Source organism: Dipodomys merriami, unplaced genomic scaffold, assembly GCF_024711535.1.
Source record: "Dipodomys merriami isolate MVZ:Mamm:240054 unplaced genomic scaffold, mDipMer1.0.p SCAF_3, whole genome shotgun sequence".
In the NCBI taxonomy this organism is placed as follows: domain Eukaryota; kingdom Metazoa; phylum Chordata; class Mammalia; order Rodentia; family Heteromyidae; genus Dipodomys; species Dipodomys merriami.
In genome coordinates this window covers 89,859,555-89,876,737 of record NW_027204492.1, presented here as the reverse complement: position 1 = coordinate 89,876,737, position 17,183 = coordinate 89,859,555, and the positions used below count along the sequence as shown (strand labels likewise).

General features: G+C 38.1%; 1 protein-coding gene across 1 annotated transcript in view; it reads right to left on the bottom strand.

The window, feature by feature from the left end:
- Maob (monoamine oxidase B) overlaps nt 1-17,183 on the bottom strand; it is a 108,339-nt gene that overhangs the window by 73,974 nt on the left and 17,182 nt on the right. The window lies entirely within an intron of this gene.

The window sequence follows — 17,183 nt, the reverse complement described above, 5'->3', positions numbered from 1 at the left end:
GAATGAAAGAAAGAAAGAGAAAGAGAGAGAGAGAGAGAGAGAGAGAGAGAGAGAGAGAGAGAGAGAGAGAGAGAGAGAGAGAGAGGGAGGGAGGGGCATCAGAATCATATCAAACGTGCTTCAGGGATCAATACAAGTTCCTTACAATAGCATCCAGTGGGAAAAGTTCTCATTGGCTCACACATGGACTGCTGGGCCACTTAACTGACAGCTAGATGGGGTTTCTCAGGAGAGGCCCAGAGTGCAATGAACAGAAATTTCCAGAAAGTTGAACAAAAGGGATTTCATTTTTGGTAAATGCTTCAAGGTCTAAAAACAATTTTAGTCACTACATCAAAATGTCTGCCTTGACAACTAAATTACATTCTCATGGTAATTCTGGGGGAGGAAGCCTTCTGGGCATATATGAAGACCTAGGATTTACTTTTGAGATTGGACATTTGGAAGCTGACAAACAAGTTCAAAACCAAGGACATCAAAATTGGCTCCTTATGCTGGGCACTGGTAGCTTACATTTATACCTCTTAGCTACTCAGGAGGCTTAGATCCAGAAGATTGAGGTTTGAACCCAGCAGGCAAGAAACTCCATGACAAGCTCCAAAATAATCAGCAAAAAGTGGAGAGGTGTGGCTCAAGTGATAGAGCCTCAAGCCGGATAAGCAAGCCAAGAGAGTTCAAGGCCCTGAGTTCAAGCTGTTAGGAAAAACAGCTTCCATGATGTCTTTCTGAAGTAAAAAGATATATGTATATGCTCCTATAAAAATAGCTAACATTCCTATCTCCCTTATTACTGGCTACATAAATTTAGGCTGAAGCTTACAGCTCAGAGATAGAGCTCTTACCTAGTATGTGTATGCCCAAGGATCCTTCCCCAGTACAGCAAATAACACTGTGATCCCTCACTTATCGCAGGAATTATGATCCAGAGCCCCCACAATAGGTGAAAATCCTCGAAGTAGCAGCGATAAACAGTGGTCCCTTGCTATATCAAGGTTACTTTATGGTTGCTTCGCAGATTTTCACCTATGGTGGGGTCTCTGGAACGTAACTGCCATGATAGGTGAGGGATCCCTATATACCTGTTTGGTTAAAAAAAAAAAAAAGAACAAGAAAACAAAAGAAAAGGAAAATAAAAACCCGTGATACAGTGGAGCCACAAAAACGTGAACCATGATCTAGCTAGGGATGACTGTTAAAAAATATGATAGCATACTATTTCAGTGAACTCTTTCATTGAGACAGGTATGATTGATACTCTCAATGGATGGCTGTTGAAACTAAAGGCTAACTAAATATCCAAGGTCACATACTGAGGAGGTGGCAAAACCAGCTCCAACCTAGCTTTTGTGTTTACAACATGACACTTGACCCTTTCTTGGAGCCATCCTTGACACGGATTGCCTCTCCCAACGCTTGCTACAGAGAGAAATTACATTTCCAAGGATATTTTCTCTTTATTGGTGATAGGAAAGGACACTTAAATCTTGTGAATTGATAAGAATCTGTAGAACATAAAATATGAGCCAAGCCTTCAGTCACCATCTGGTGGTGATCTGCAGAGAAGAAATCCATTTTTCAGAGAGGCAGATTTGACATTTCATTATTTGAATGAATGCATCTGCTCATCCCTGTCCCCAGGGAGCAGAGCCAAAGTTTCCAGTTGGTGGCCAAAGTAATGATCCCAAAGGCCACACTGGCATACAAGAATTGCACAGTCCAGACTTCAGAATACAAGGCATGGATTTTTAAACCTCTGTTTCCTAATTAGATCCTCATAATTGTGGGGGTAGGGGAGACTTTTCTGTTTAAATGCAGGATTGCAGACAATTCAATGACATTTTTTTTATCTAACATCAGTTCAACAAATGAAATAACATGCAACCATGGTAACAGCTGTTATCAGTAAGTTTAGATAAACCCCAGGAGCAGGGTGAGGTTTAAACAAAAGGATACAGAAGGAAACCAACCATCATTCATTGACATTAGTATATTAGATTCTACAAAAGCTACTGTCAGTTAGTGAATGCAGTTACCCATTAGTATCTGATGGGAAAGCTAAATAGTTATTAAAACAAACCAGGTGCTTATCAAACCATGGAAGAGAGTTCTCTCTGCTGTGTACCTTAAAACATTATAAACAGAAAATTGCAAAAAAAGTCTTTAAATGGGGGAGACACTAGAGTATGTTGTTGAAAATTCCTTGCAATTTATCTCACTAGTATTCTCTTGGGGAAGGAGGGGGTAATAAAATGCTTGTTGAGCATCAGTGAACAAAACTTGATTTGAAAAAATAATATCAGTGGCTTAGGAGATTCACTCCCTTTTTGGAAGAAGAAAGTTAGGTTATCTAAGAAATTGGAGTGTGGTCAGGAGGTGATTAAGATAGCCAGGAAGCTGGCTGTCAAGGAAATCTCTCAGGGATGGGGATCAAGGATTTAACTGTTCAAAGAATAAGCAAACTAGCTGAGTGCTGGTGGCTCATGCCTGTAATCCTAGCTACTCAGGAGGCTGATATGTGAATCATGGTTTGAAGCCAGCCTGGGTAGGGAAGCCTGTGACACTCTTATGTCTCATTAACCATCTAAATACTAGAAGTAAAGCTATGCCTCAAAGTGGTAGAGCTTTAGCCTTGAGTAAAACAGCTCAGGGATAGTGCCCAGGCTCTGAGTTCAAGCCCCATGACCAACAAAATAAAACAAACAAACAAAAAGAATAAGCAAACAACTCTCCAGAGCCTCATAGCTTACAGAAGGGACATTGTTGAAGAGTGTCTTTCTTTTTTTTAATTTTTAATTTTATTTTTTGTGAACATACTGTACAGAGGGGTTACAATTACATGGGCAAGATAATGAGTACATTTCTTATCAAGCATTGCAGTCTCCTCCTTTGTTTACCCTTCACATCCCTTCCCAGCCTCCCCCCCCCACTCAATCCTCCCGCCCCGCCCCCCCCCACCCCGCCCCGCACCAAAGTTGTAAAGTTCGTTTTCGACATGACAACTTGTACTTCTTATAGTTGCAACGGGTCCACCTGTATCCTTAAACGACTTGTTTTTCCCCATCTCCTCCACAAATTATACCAACATCAAATATAGTGAAAGCGGGGGTTATACTGCGGGGGAGGGACATACAAAGCAACAAAGAAATAATCTTATAAATGAGAAGAGTGTCTTTCTATGTTGCTTATTTCGTTTTTTTTTTGAAAACACATTTGCCATAGAAACAAAAGAGTGAAAGATGATGATACACTCTCTGAGAAGACTGGGAATTTTCAAGTACAGAAAATACTACTGTAAAAAAATAATCCATAAAGTAGCACAAACATTTGTCCTAAAAATACAAGGCAAAGTAATTGGCATATTTAAATATGCAGTAGTTCTCAAGAATAATACAATAGCAGTTTTAAATGGAAATATTCATGATAACTACAACCTCCACCACAAAAGCACTGGGTCTGTGTGAATTTTTTTACATACAAACTTGCTTGATCATCACCACAAGATGGAAAAAATCTATATTTTTATCCCCATGTATAAAAAAGAAGAAAAGGCACTTTAGAGACAGCCAGGGACATGGTATACATTGGAAAAACAGTAAAGTGACAGAGGCAGCAATTAACTAAAAACCTGAGCTTTGGTTGCCACCTTTGGACCATAAAGAAACTAAAGATACAATAATTCTATACATGGACCCTTGCAAAATGTTTTAAAATAGTCTGCTATGTATCTAATTATAGGTACTTTAAATATCAGGGTTTTTTCTTAAATAGATATTTGATTTTCACAAACAATTTAAGAGCAAACAATAGTCCTTAGTACTGGTATAAAATGCTAATGAAACTTAAATTTAATTTCTAAAACCAATTAATATTTCACAAACAAATAGTTATCTGGAATTTTCAAAAGCAATCACTACCTGTTCCTGACAAGCCCTTGGATAAAAGATCATAGCACAATACACACAAAAGTAGTAAACTAATAACTTCTGCCATTAAATTATGCAAATATCAGGAGGTGAAGGTAGGAAGATCATGAGTTTCAGGCCAGCCAGAACAACAATAATGAGGCCTTGTTTCAAAAGACAAACAAGCAGCAAAATATTCCACCTCTCTTCCTGAGTAGTTTATTTGGAAAAAGTTTCATTGAAGTGATAATTATATAAATTAGGACTAAATCTCCAAATTATTTTAAAGACCTTGAAATCAATGGCATTATTAGCATTTTCTGCTTCAACATATGAAACCATCAGAGTTAGACACTATAGGAGCATTGAAACCACACAGTAGTTAGAGAGGAGGGGACTTGATTAGGACATAAGGATTTTTTCTCACTTTAAAATTAAAAATGGATTGGGGGACTCACTATAACCAAAATTGACAATGAACTAATTCACAGTACCTCAAAGCACCACTAATCATGTAACCCTGGTGAAAGACACATAAACTTTCCCTCAGAACCAACAAAAAACTTAGAACATACAAATAGCCCTCATCACCTTGGTTGCTTCTGACAAAGCATTGATTTGATGGAGAAATTCTAACAGCCAAGTGACCTTCTGATCAAAGAACTGGAATTCTTTGATGTTTCCAAGCAGAGTGGTTTTTTTTAGTTATTTAACACAAATACACCCCCAAAAGGGTCTCGAGTTAGAAGAAAAACAACCTCAACTGGAAATTACATTCATGAAAGAAAAGTGGTATTTGTAGGTAAACTCCAGATGTTACTTGTAGAACTTCTCAGCACAGAAATAGAAAAATCCCTGAGCAGGTTAAACCACATTTGAGACAGCTAACACTTGGGGCACTGACTGTGTGCCAGATTCTCTTCTGTTTTATATATCAGAACTTGTTTATTTTCCTACCATCTCTATGGTATGAGAAGATGTATAAATCACAGCACAGAAAGGACAAATAATATGTCCAAAGTTACATAGCTAGGCAGGAGCAGTATTGAAATCCAGGTAATTTGACATCAGATAACCAGCACACTATCACTGTAAAATTAACAATTTCACTGGTTAACTTTGAAACGCTCTGTGTGTGTGTGTGTGTGTGTGTGTGTGTGTGTGTGTGTGCGTGTGTGTGTGTGTGTGTGTGTGTGTGTGTGTGTGTGTGTGTGTGTGTGTCTGTAATCCCAGGTCCCCAGGTACTTACTTGGGAAGTGGAGATAGGAAGGTCATGATCTGAAACGGGGGGGATGGGGACGGAATGTGTGAAATCTTGAGAAATAAACTAAAGCTAAAAGGGCTGAGGATCATGGCTCAAGTAGTAGAAGTAAGACTTCGAGTTCAAAGAAATTCCTGTACAAGAATATAAAAGAAAAAAAAGCGAAATGCTGGAAATCATTTTAATACCATGCACGATCCAAGTATCAGACCCTCTACTAGCATATTCATGCCTTTATATGAATTACCAAAAAAAACACATGTTTACTGTCAGGCAAATACTTAAAAGGTTTGGTTGTCAGGGTATTGCTGGATTGCAGTCCTCACTCACTGCATTCTCTGGGTGTCCTTGCAGCTCAGAAACTTATTTCCTAAATGATAAGAATATAAATATCTATTCTTCCTCTTCTCTGTGCTAGGACACAGTGACACTTAAATCATTTTTGAATACCCCTCAACAAAGATGACACTGTTTTCAGTGAACAAATAAATGACGACAGTAGTACCTATGTAAGCATAAGTAGTTCTGATAGAGGATAGTAATAAAAATCTTTAGACATACTGAAACTGATTTCTTCTAGGCACATTGGGTATGGTAATAGATACCCTTTGCCTTTAGAAAGGGAAAAAGGAAGATAGCCACCCCATAATAATAACTACCTGACATTTCTACAACAGTGCACAGCTTGTAACACCCCCATACATTCATGAGGCAGCCATCATTATTACCATTTCATATATTTGGAAATGGTGGCTCACAAATTCAAGGTTGTCTTCTGAGTTACAAAGCTAATAGTGTTCTGAAACCTGGCTGTGTTTCTGTTTCCTAAGTGTTTTTTATTAGCCACATTGCCTCCTGTAACATATAAAGGTTTAGGCTGTTACACATAAATTCTGGAAGTAGACAGGATTTTAATTAAAATCAGAATTTTTTTCATTAACTTTCGTGGAAGGAATATCTTGATAAAAAGTCACCTAGAGCTTTCTAATGTCCAAAGCCCTGGGATGCTATCATCAGGGATGTGAATACCTTTGGTCCAATCAGCATTCTCCACTATTCATTAAGAGGGTCTTTCAGTGCAAACCTATGAACCTAGCACTCAGGAGGCAGAGGAAAGAGAATCTTGAGTTTGAGGCAAACCTGGGCTATATCTCAAAATCCCAGAGAAGAGGGATAAGTCTTGGCCAAATAGTTCCTCCTCCTTAAGTTCACGTCAGTGATTTCTTGGGAACATGTCTATCACCATTTGGAAGGAAAACTGAAACACAACACAGACCACACATATTGATGTTAAGAAACAAATCTAGACTTCTATTATTCATAGTGTGTCCCCCCAAAATGAAAAAAAACTCCAAGCTTTCTTGAGGGCACGATAACCTTTGCTCTGTTTCCTCTGAGACAATCAAAATATAAAACACAAAAACAAATGGCAATAGCTTGTAAAATAAAGGAGACCTTTACTGAAGCCTCAGGCCATAGGGGTGATTTATGCTCTTGAAGAGGAAAAAAACAACTATCAAGCCTCCATATGTTGCCATGGAAACCTATCTTCAGATGCAGCCACTAAGAGATACTAGAATGAGATTGCCTTCTGAGGCCTTTCAGAATGTCTAAAACCATAAAAATTGTTTCTTCATCACACTTTAAATGCAAATGATCGCATTTTTCTAAAATGTCAGCAATCATAATGATTCTTGCTTCATATACAAGCATTTGTCTTTTGCTTTTTTGTTGTTTGAAAGAAGTTGAATATATTTTTTTATGTATCAGAACTGTGGCAGACAAAATTTGTTTTTAGTTTATCGCAACATAGTCTCTGAGGAATAAAGAACAGAAACAAAGAAATTATAGCTTTGTCTTTCTCAAGCATAAGAACTACACAATTCATCTTTAATACTGCTCTATAACTTCTAATTTCTCTGTCCCAAATTCTCTTGGCAATTAGATGAAATATGTGTGAATAAACATACTTTGGTTTAAGAAAACTGGATTTTTCATTCTTGGGCATATTCCTGAAGGATTTTAAGTCATCATACAATAGATATACTGCATGCCCATGTTTATGGCAACACTATTCACAATAGCCAAGCTATGAAACTGGCTTAGGTACCCATCAACCAATGAATTGATAAAGAAAATGTGGTGTATGTGTTTATACATATGTATATACATGCATACACACAATGGAATTTTATTCACCCAAAAAGTACAAAATTAGATCATTTATAGGGAAATGGATGAGACTGCCAGTCTATAATTAAATTAAATGAGACCAGATGATCATTATATAGATGATGTATCTTCCCAAATGTATCCATGCTGTAAAATTAGAAATTTGAGTGATGTCAATATTGTGAATAAAATGGATGTGATTTTGGTGCTTGTTCAGGACAAGAAAATACAAGTTAAAACAAAGCTTGAGATAGATGTATGCTAAAGATAATTAGTGGCAAACTGGTGTGATGGTTATGAGTTACTGTGAAAGGCATCCAACGGTAGAGATGAAGAAAGAAATGGATAGACGGAGATAGGGGTGAACAGATGGAGACAACAAAAATGTAGTAAAAAGCAATAGTTGATAGGTATATGTCTGCTGCACAGAAATTCTAGCAGGTGACAGTGACTTACACCTGTAATCCTAGCTACTCACCAGGCTGAGATCTAAGGATTATATTTGGAAGCCAGCCTCAAGTCTTTGAGAATCATCTCCATTTAACCACCAAAGAGCTAGAAGTGAAGTTATGGTTCAAGTGGTACAGTGCTAGCCTTGGGTAAAAAAGCTCAGGGCCAGACCCTCAGGTCAAGCTCCATGACAGGCACTAAAAAACCCCACAAAAATCCTGAGAGAAAAAATAAAATCAATTTCTATTCAACTGGCCTCATCAGAGACTTAAATTAACATATTGCAGAACTCCATCAGGAGATACAATATATACTATGTGCCTAATTTCATAGCCTTTATGCCTTATTTGGTGTGAAGAGGATAGATTTTTTCTTTTTTAATTTTATATTAATATATTTTTTATTGTAAAGATACTGTACAGAGGGGTTATAGTTACATGAGTAAAGTAATGAGTACATTTCCTATCGAGCATTGTTACCCCTCCTTTGTTTTCCTCCTATCATCCCTTTCCTCCCTAGATCCTCCCTTCCCACCTCTACTCCCAAAGTTGTAAAGTTCGTTTTCAACATAGTGTCTTGTACATCTCATTGCTACAATGGCTCAACCTGTATTCTTATTTCAGCATTGGATTATTCTTAATGGAAGAAATTTCTTCTGACATATTTTGGAGGATATACCTAAATATGTTACCCAATTTGGTCTAAAATTGGTGGCTTCCTCTCAAAACCAAACCCTCTTCCTATGGTAGAGAACTTTCTTCCATATGCTTATATGAGGCCCTAGGTTCATCCTTACAACCAGAAAAAAATATCCTCTTCCTTTCTTCCCAATAATTCAAATATTATTCATACCACCATTGTTCTTAGACTGTGTGTTGTCAAGGAGTTGATATCTAAATCATAACTTGCCTTCTAGACAAGAACAAAGATTTACAGAAGAGATACCACAAGGGCAGGGAAGAGGGTATAATATCAACAGCAGAACATATGTGGTGATGCTCTCCTAATATTACATTATCTAGAGCCATTTGTGCCATCTTTTTCAGAGAGTGAGATCAGGTCGTACAGCAGCTCTCTAATTTTATATTCTTCCTTAAAGATGCTTGTGATTCTGCAAACTGTTAGTAATCCACAAAAGGGTAACTGTATAGCTGTGCGATACTTCATCCTCAGATCATCATCAAGGAAATGATTGAATCATCATACAATTAACTTCAGTTCATCACGAGGTTGTCACAACTGTACCAGGCTATCATCAGTGGTACTGCATCTTGTTTTATTCCTGTTTCCTTTATTATTCTCAGGCTATGGCCTTTATTTTGCACACCTGTGTTCTTGTCTGTTTTTCTGAGTTGATTTCAAAGACACACACACACACACACACACACACACACACACACACACACACACACACACACACACACACACACACACACACACACACACACACACACACACACACAGGAAAGAAATGGAAATCTCCTGCCTTCAAGATTTTAAAGAAATGCCCTCCCAAGGAGTTCCCCACCTCTGGTTGGTATCAGATTGTCTAGCTTAAGCTTTTGGCACATGGCCCCTAACCTGATCCTCGTGTAAATATTCTCCACTTCCCCCAAAGAATTGAAAGGTGGTAGTTGAGACATTTATTCATCTGCCTTCTTTCGGCTTATTTGTACATTCAATAAAGGCTGCTTTCTTTCTCCCTGACACTTGTGTCTTGGGCATTGGATTTCTGTGCATGCAGTACCTGAGTTCCATAATACAATGACAAAATTGTCTAACAATACACATTTTAGAACACATTCCTATCATTAAGAAACAGATGTCAGTCCTTGGAAAAGGAGCTTCCAGGAAAGGCCAGAAGTACAGTGAATATAGCCAAGTTGTAGAAAAGTGCCAAATGATGCAATGAGAAGGAAAACTCAATGGCCTACAAAGAAAGGAACCAGAAGGCATCCTCTACCTAGGACTACCAAGGCAAAGGCAGAATAAATTGAGAAGACCTGAGATCAATGTCTGGAACCTGGAGGAAGAGAAAACGTGCTCTCATATCTGAGGAGCTGAAAATTAACTGAGAAACAACCAGATAAGTAAACTTAAAAAGTACAGTGTTGAGTATTGAATTGTATCATCTCCCAAATTCTTATGCTGAAGTTCCAATCCCCAGGACCTCCAAAATTTCACCTTATTTTTTACAAAGATTATAATGTTAAAATAAGATCATTAGGATAGACCCTGAGCCAACCTGACTGATATCCTTATAAAAAGGAGAAATTTGAAAAAAAAAACCATTTGAGTCCTTATCTTGGGGTTCATTTCACTTAACATCAACTTATCTGACCTTTTCTGCTTGTCTCAGACATGTACTAGTTATTGCAAATAAGGGAAACCATGGGACCTATGTTTCTTTGGGCCTGACTTACTTCACTTAATATAATTTTTCCAAGTCTTTCCATTTCCTAACAAATGGGGCAATGTCATTCTTTCTGATGGAGGCATAGAATTCCATTGTGTATATATACCACATTTTCTTGATCCATTCATCTACTGAGGGGCATCTGGGTTGGTTCCATATCTTAGCTATGGTAAATAATGCTGCAATAAACACAGTTGTGCTGGTAGCTTTAGTGTGGTCTTGTTTGTGATCATTTGGGTAAATGCCCAAAAGTGGGATTATTTCTAACATATTTATAAGATTATTTCTTTGTTGCTTTGTATGTCCCTCCCCCACAGTATAACCCCTGCTTTCATTGTATTTGATGTTGGTATAATTTGTGGAGGGGAAGGGAAAAAACAAATCGTTTAAATAGGGATACAGATGGACCCATTGCAACAATGAGATGTACAAGTTGTTATGTCAAAAAACGAACCTTACAACTTTGGCCAGGGGGGTGGGCGGTGGGAGATGGGAAGGGATGGGAAGGGGTAACAAAAGAGGAGGCAACAATGCTTGATAAGAAACGTACTCATTACCTTGCCCATGTAATTGTAACCCCTCTGTATGGTATTTTCACAATAAAAAAAGGAGAAATTTGAGTCAGATGCAGTGGCTCATGCCTGGAATCCTAGATACTTGGGAAGCTGAGATGGGGAGGATCTCAGTTCCAGGCTAGCTCAGGCAAGACTCCATCTCAACAGAAAAGGCTGGGCATTGTGGTGCATATCTCTTGTCCCAGGTATGGCAGAAAGCATAAGTAGGAGGATCACAGTCAAGACTGGTCCACGCAAAATGAAAGACCCTATCTCAAAAAAGTAACTATATCAAAAGGAATGGAATATAGGTTAATCAGTAGAGCAGCTGCCTGAGTTTAAACCCTAGTATTGTAGAAAAGAAAGGAAAGAAGAAAAGAAATGTTTGGATATAGAAACATACACATAAGGATCACACTTGAAGATGAAATCAGACATTGAATCAATAGCACTGCAAACCAAGGAATGACAAAGATTTCCAACAAAATACCAGAAGTTACGCATGCATGCAAGCACACTCTAAGTCTGTGACCAAAAGCTAGTGTTTTAAAAATGCAGCTCTTGAATCATGCTTCTAATCACTTTCACTTTATTTTTACTTATTTGTTCCATTTCACTTAGGTATTTTGTTCTTTTAAAATAGAACACAGTGTTTATCGGGCCTACTCTACCACCAGCATCCAACTATCAACACCACTGATTAGAGAATCCTTTAGTCCTTCAATATTACTATTACCTGGATTGAGTCCAGGACCTTGGCATGATATGCAAGTGCTCTGCCACTTGAGCCATGCCCATATTTTACCCATTCTGAGACCATCTCCACATAAAATCAAAACTCAGGTAAGGTTATTGCCCAAAAGCAAATTCATAAGTACTGCAGTATGTCTCAGGCTGGCCCCTGCCTTTCTAAGAAAGTCTCTTGCCTATCTGGCTGTAAAGAATTTTTCTTCCATTTCTAGTTTCTCTGTAAGCCTTCTCTCACTTCCTAAGTAAAAGGCCCTGGAGGTTGCATTGCCTGGGCTTGTCCCAGAGTCATAGATATTGATGTTTGGGGCAAGATCTTTCCTTTGGATTTCATTCCAAGTCAGGATTTGAGATCTCCCAAGCCCTGTGGAGCTGAGTAGAGGAGGGCAGAATGTGAAACAGGGGAGAGTTCAATGAAAGCTACAAACACGGGCATTATGGCTACAGAATGTGTACCCTGAAAAAAAAAAAACCAAGATAAAATGTTGAGACACTAGAGAGCCAGTCCCAGCTTGTGAGAAACTTGACCCTTGGGCCACTGGTTTAGAATTTTTTCATGCTTCCATCTGAGCTTTGTCTCATTTATTGGAGATATGGCCTCAGTTCAAAATGCCATTTCCCTGGGCCCTCCCTGATTCCAATCAGCTTCCTGCTCCCAAGCAGAGCACCTCTGTCAAACTAGTGTGAAAAATTTGTAGTTGTGAGGATATTTACAATGGAAGGATCATGGACTATCATGAAACCAGGGAATAGTTAAATCCTACCCATCATCTTAAGGTTTTTTCCTAGCTTATTCATTAGAATCAATTGTCTCCTTAGATTTTTCTGGAGTCTAAAGTCTTGGTCTTCCTGGTTTCTTGTCCAATTTTACCCACGATGTATGACAGGCATCCTTGCAAGATTCCTCTAGCCTCTTCTACTACCTAGTCTCTACTTACCAATAGTGTAAGACCTCCCCCATGGCTCCCTCCTTTTGCATTATTTAGTGTTTTCAAGGTTCTGCTTTGTTGAGAGTTCATCGAAATCTACTTCAATCCTAGAAGTGCTCAATGTCAACTCAGCTAGACAGCTTAGCCTAATAAGCTTCCAGGTGGTATCAGGACCCCAATTAGGGGTTTTCATACAAGTGAATTATTTACCCCTTATTGATTCACACACAATAGGAAGAAAGAGGCCACAAGAGCCAGGACAAGAGAAGCTAAGGCAGAGTTTGCAATGTGAACCCACAAGAATCTTTTTGGGGAGCTCCACAATTTAAAACGTTTCCCTCAAATTATTTTTGGAAAGTGGTTCTTCCTGTTATTTCATACCAACAGATTAGAGATAGGTTGAAAGCTTTCCATATCTGGCCAACACCCAGCTGGTGGTTTGATAAAAGACTTAACAGAAAGCCAAAACAAGCTAACAACGTTTGTGAAGACTGGCTGTAAATAGAACTCAGATGAAATTACTTAGACTTTTATGAGGTTTGATCCTTCTTAGAGAAAAGTATACTTTGAAAAAAAGAATAATTCTAGAACACAGTGAGAGGTCCTGGATTCATTCTGTCAGTCAGTATCAGAGAAGAAACTGGCCCACAAAATTTAACACTGCTACAAAGATTTAGAAAGAAAAACAAGAGCTGGGCACTGGTGGCTCACACAAGTAATCCTAGCTACTCAGGAGACTGAAATCTGAGGATCGCAGTTCAAAGCCGGCCTGGGCAGGAAAGTCCATGAGACACTTATCTCCAATTAACCACCAGAAAATGGGAAGTGACACTGTGTCTCAAGTGGTAGAACGCTTGCCTTGAGCTGAAGAGCTGAGGGACAGCACCTGGACCCAGAGTTCAAGCCCCATGGTTGACCAAAATAGAAAGATAGAAAATAGAGGGGGGGAGGGACAGAGGGAGGAAGGAAGGAAGGAGGAAGGAAGGAAGGAAGGAAGGAAGGAAGGAAGGAAGGAAGGAAGGAAGGAAGGAAGGAAGAAAGAAAGAAAAAATTATCTATAGCTACTTTGGAAAATTATTGTGTATGGGCTGAGCTCCTCTTTTCCCATTCACTTAAGAGTACATGCTTAGTGACCCCTCCCCCCAGTTAAAAAACATTTTAGAGAGGCTGGGAAGGTGACTCAGTGGTAGAGGGCTTGTCTTGCATGCATGAGGCCCTGGGTTCGATTACTCAGTACCACATAAGCCGAAAAAAGCCAGAAGTGGTGCTGTGGCTCAAGTGGTAGAGACTAGCCTTGAGCTGAAGAGCTGAGGAACAGCACCCAAGCCCAGAGTTCAGGCCTCATGACCGACAAAAAAAAAGTGTAAGTACTTTTATTCAAGCTAAATAGATGTATTGCTAAGTGGTGAGCACTAATCCTTGTCAAATCAATTATTTAAATTGTTTGTGTTGAATTGAATTTGTATTACTGCTAAAAAGAAATCTTACCATGTTTATCTGGAAAAATTAGACATCTCATTAGGGTGTGGTGATGTATGCCCATAATCCCAGGACTAGGAAGGCTGAGACAGAAAATCACAACTTCAAGACTGACCTAGGCTACCAAATGAGTTCAAATTCAGCCTGGGGTACAAAGTGAGACCCTCTCTCAAAAGATGAAATAAAACAAAACAAAACAAAATGAAAAATGAAAAAGTCAAATTTAACAACTATCAAGTTGTTAAATTGACTAGCTGATCAAACGTCATTAAGTTTCAAGTGTGGATCTGAAGAAGGAGAATATTTTGCCTACCACATCCAATAGTTGTAAAAAGAATAGACAGACAGATGGCAGATAGATACATAGATGATAGATAGAAAGATAATAGATAGATAGACAGACAGACAGATAGATAGATAGATAGATAGATAGATAGATAGATAGATAGATAGATAGATAGATAGATAGATATCAGCAATGCCTAGGCACTGTCCCTTACTTTTTTCTCTCATGGCTCCAACTCCACCAGTTAAGCCTCAGCTCCACTTATGGAATTTTTCTGGTTAGCTAGAGATAAGGGTCTCATGTATTTTCCTGTCTTGGCTGGCTTTAAACCATGATCCTCATATCTCAGCCTCTTAAGTAGCTAAGATTATAGGTGTGAGCCATCAGTACCCAGCTTTTAAGTGTGTGTGTGTGTGTGTGTGTGTGTGTGTGTGTGTGTGTGTGTGTGTGTGTGTGTGTGTGTGTGTGTGTGTGTGTGTGTGTGTGTGTGTGTGCTGGTCCTGGGGCTTTAACTCAGGGCCTGAGCATGTCCCTGAGCTTTTTGTTCAAGGCTAGTGCTCTACTACTTGAGCTATAACTTCACCTCCAGCGTTTTCTGGTTAATTGGAGATGTGAGTCTCATAGACTTCCCTACCTGGGCTGGCTTTGAACTGTGATCATCAGATGTCAGCTTAAATGTGTTTTGATATTAGGTTCTGGCTAAAATACCATGTATGTGTACAAACATGTATATGTATGTGCGTGCATAAGTCCTTTAAGCATATTCTCTGTACCCCCAAGTACATAGCCACAAGCAGTCATATCAGTCAGCCACCTCTCATGGGAGAGGCCAATTCCTTCTTTCAGAGCAGAGGAAATGACAAATTCCTCTTAGACAAAGGAGCAAGAAAATCATGTGGTTATGTTGTTTCTTCTGTGCTTCTTTAGTCCTTTGGACTTATATTTGACAGCATGAGTCCTTATTTCTGGAGCTCCTTTACCCTGTGCTGGATCTTCGTGGAGTCTTCATGTGTCTTACCATGTCTATGTATGGCCTTCATTCTCCAAGCTCTTTCCCCTCTATCTCTAAAACCAACAAATATTTAATTTGCACATTTGTTGGCTTGAATGAAAATATATAAAGATCTAGAAGTCATTTTGATAAAGGTGAGGCTTGTTATAATTTTGCTTTCTTTCTGCAGTGTTAGGATGGAACCCAGGGTCTTGTGCATGTTAGGCAAGTGTTCTACCACTGAGTCATGTCCCCAGTTCTAAAGGTGAGTCTTGAAAACACTAAGTTCCCCTGGAGTGTTGTAAAAGTAGTAAAATTACAACAAAAAACTACATGGATTAATACCACAATGCAGTAAATGTACTCAAATATATCTACTTATTGGATTATGCACTAGAGCATTTTAATTGCAGTATCAGGAATCATCACCCTGTGTCTGTGGCTATGCACCTGGGTGTGAAATTTGAACATGGCCACAGCTGAGAGGCTCACAGAATGGTTTCTATGTATAGTCTAGAAGGCTAAAGGGCTTTCGGGCAGGAAAGCAGCTTGACAGACTGGGTAAAATGTGTTTAATAATAGTTGTCTTTCAGTTAAAAATATCAACATAAATAAATGCTGGTTCATTCAAAATGAAGAACAGATTCTACTATGTATTCCAACTGGAAGACAAGAATAAATTAAAATCACCCTTCCAGAAGATGTAATTATTTATAGACACAAAAAATGTTTGACTTTGCTAATAATTAAAAATGAGAAAGTAGTCAAATTCACCTCTTCATGATATTAAATGTTCCCAACAATAACAAAGAAAGAAACAAAGCTAGCTAGAGAAGTAAAAGTAATTCAGCGCACTCTGTCACAAATTTTCAGCTCTTCATACTTTTAAATCATAAATTTGTTATTTTATGATGCAATGTTAAGGAAATAATGCCAAAATAAAATATAATTATTCCTATCTTTAGTCAAATGTCATTTATCAAAATCACCACCTAATATATAATGTTCTATAGTCTGGCACTAGTTAAGTAAGCTGTGATGTGTCTTACTTTTAAATTATGTTCATAAATAATGTAATAATATAGAAAATGCTTATGCTGTACAAAATTGTGTCTATAATAAGACTATACTTAGAGCCAAGCCAAAAAATGTATGAAAAAATACTAAAAGCAAATATAGCCAAATGTTAAACTAGCAGGCTTTGAATAGCAGAAGTTTTAAATTAACTTATAAAAATTTCCAGGATTCTCCATCTAAATGATCAACTTTTCTTTATACATTTATATGTTTTAGACACCTAAAATTAAGCAACTAGAGTCTCATAATTGCAGAACTTCTCTATAAATCATAGTCTTATCTTCCTTTGTATTGCTATGAATCCTTATTGTTTCAGAAAAATGGATGTAAATAGATCAATAGAAATGCTTTCCCAAAGGTCAACCACATATGTAATTAAATAAAAACATCCATCCATCTGCCTGTTAGTTTATGAAATTGACTTCAATTACATCCTAATGCTCAGAGTGGAGAAGAGGAGACACATTATTTTTTCAAGGCATAGGAGCTGTTTCCCATAATTGGTTTTTCTTTAACACCACCAATGGGTCTTTATTAGATTATACTGTAAACTTTGGAATTTAATTATGTTGTTTATATTGTGCTTTCTAAACTGATGAATGTAATGTAATTATTGTTCACCAATTAAGGGAATGAACTTGATATCATCACTAACTGTAGGCTCAGGGCATAACATAAAGGCCCCGACATTCACCTAAGAACTGTTACTAAGGAAAATCCTTATTACATGATAAATATAAAATCTAAAAAAAAAACAAAACAGGAGCCAGTGGCTCGTGTCTGAAATCCTAGCTATTCAAGAGGCTGAGATTTGAGGCCCTGAGTTCAAGCCCTAGTACTGACACCAAAAAAAATTTATGTAAACATACACATTGTATACATATACGGATGCACAAGCAAGTATTTTCTTCACTCAGAT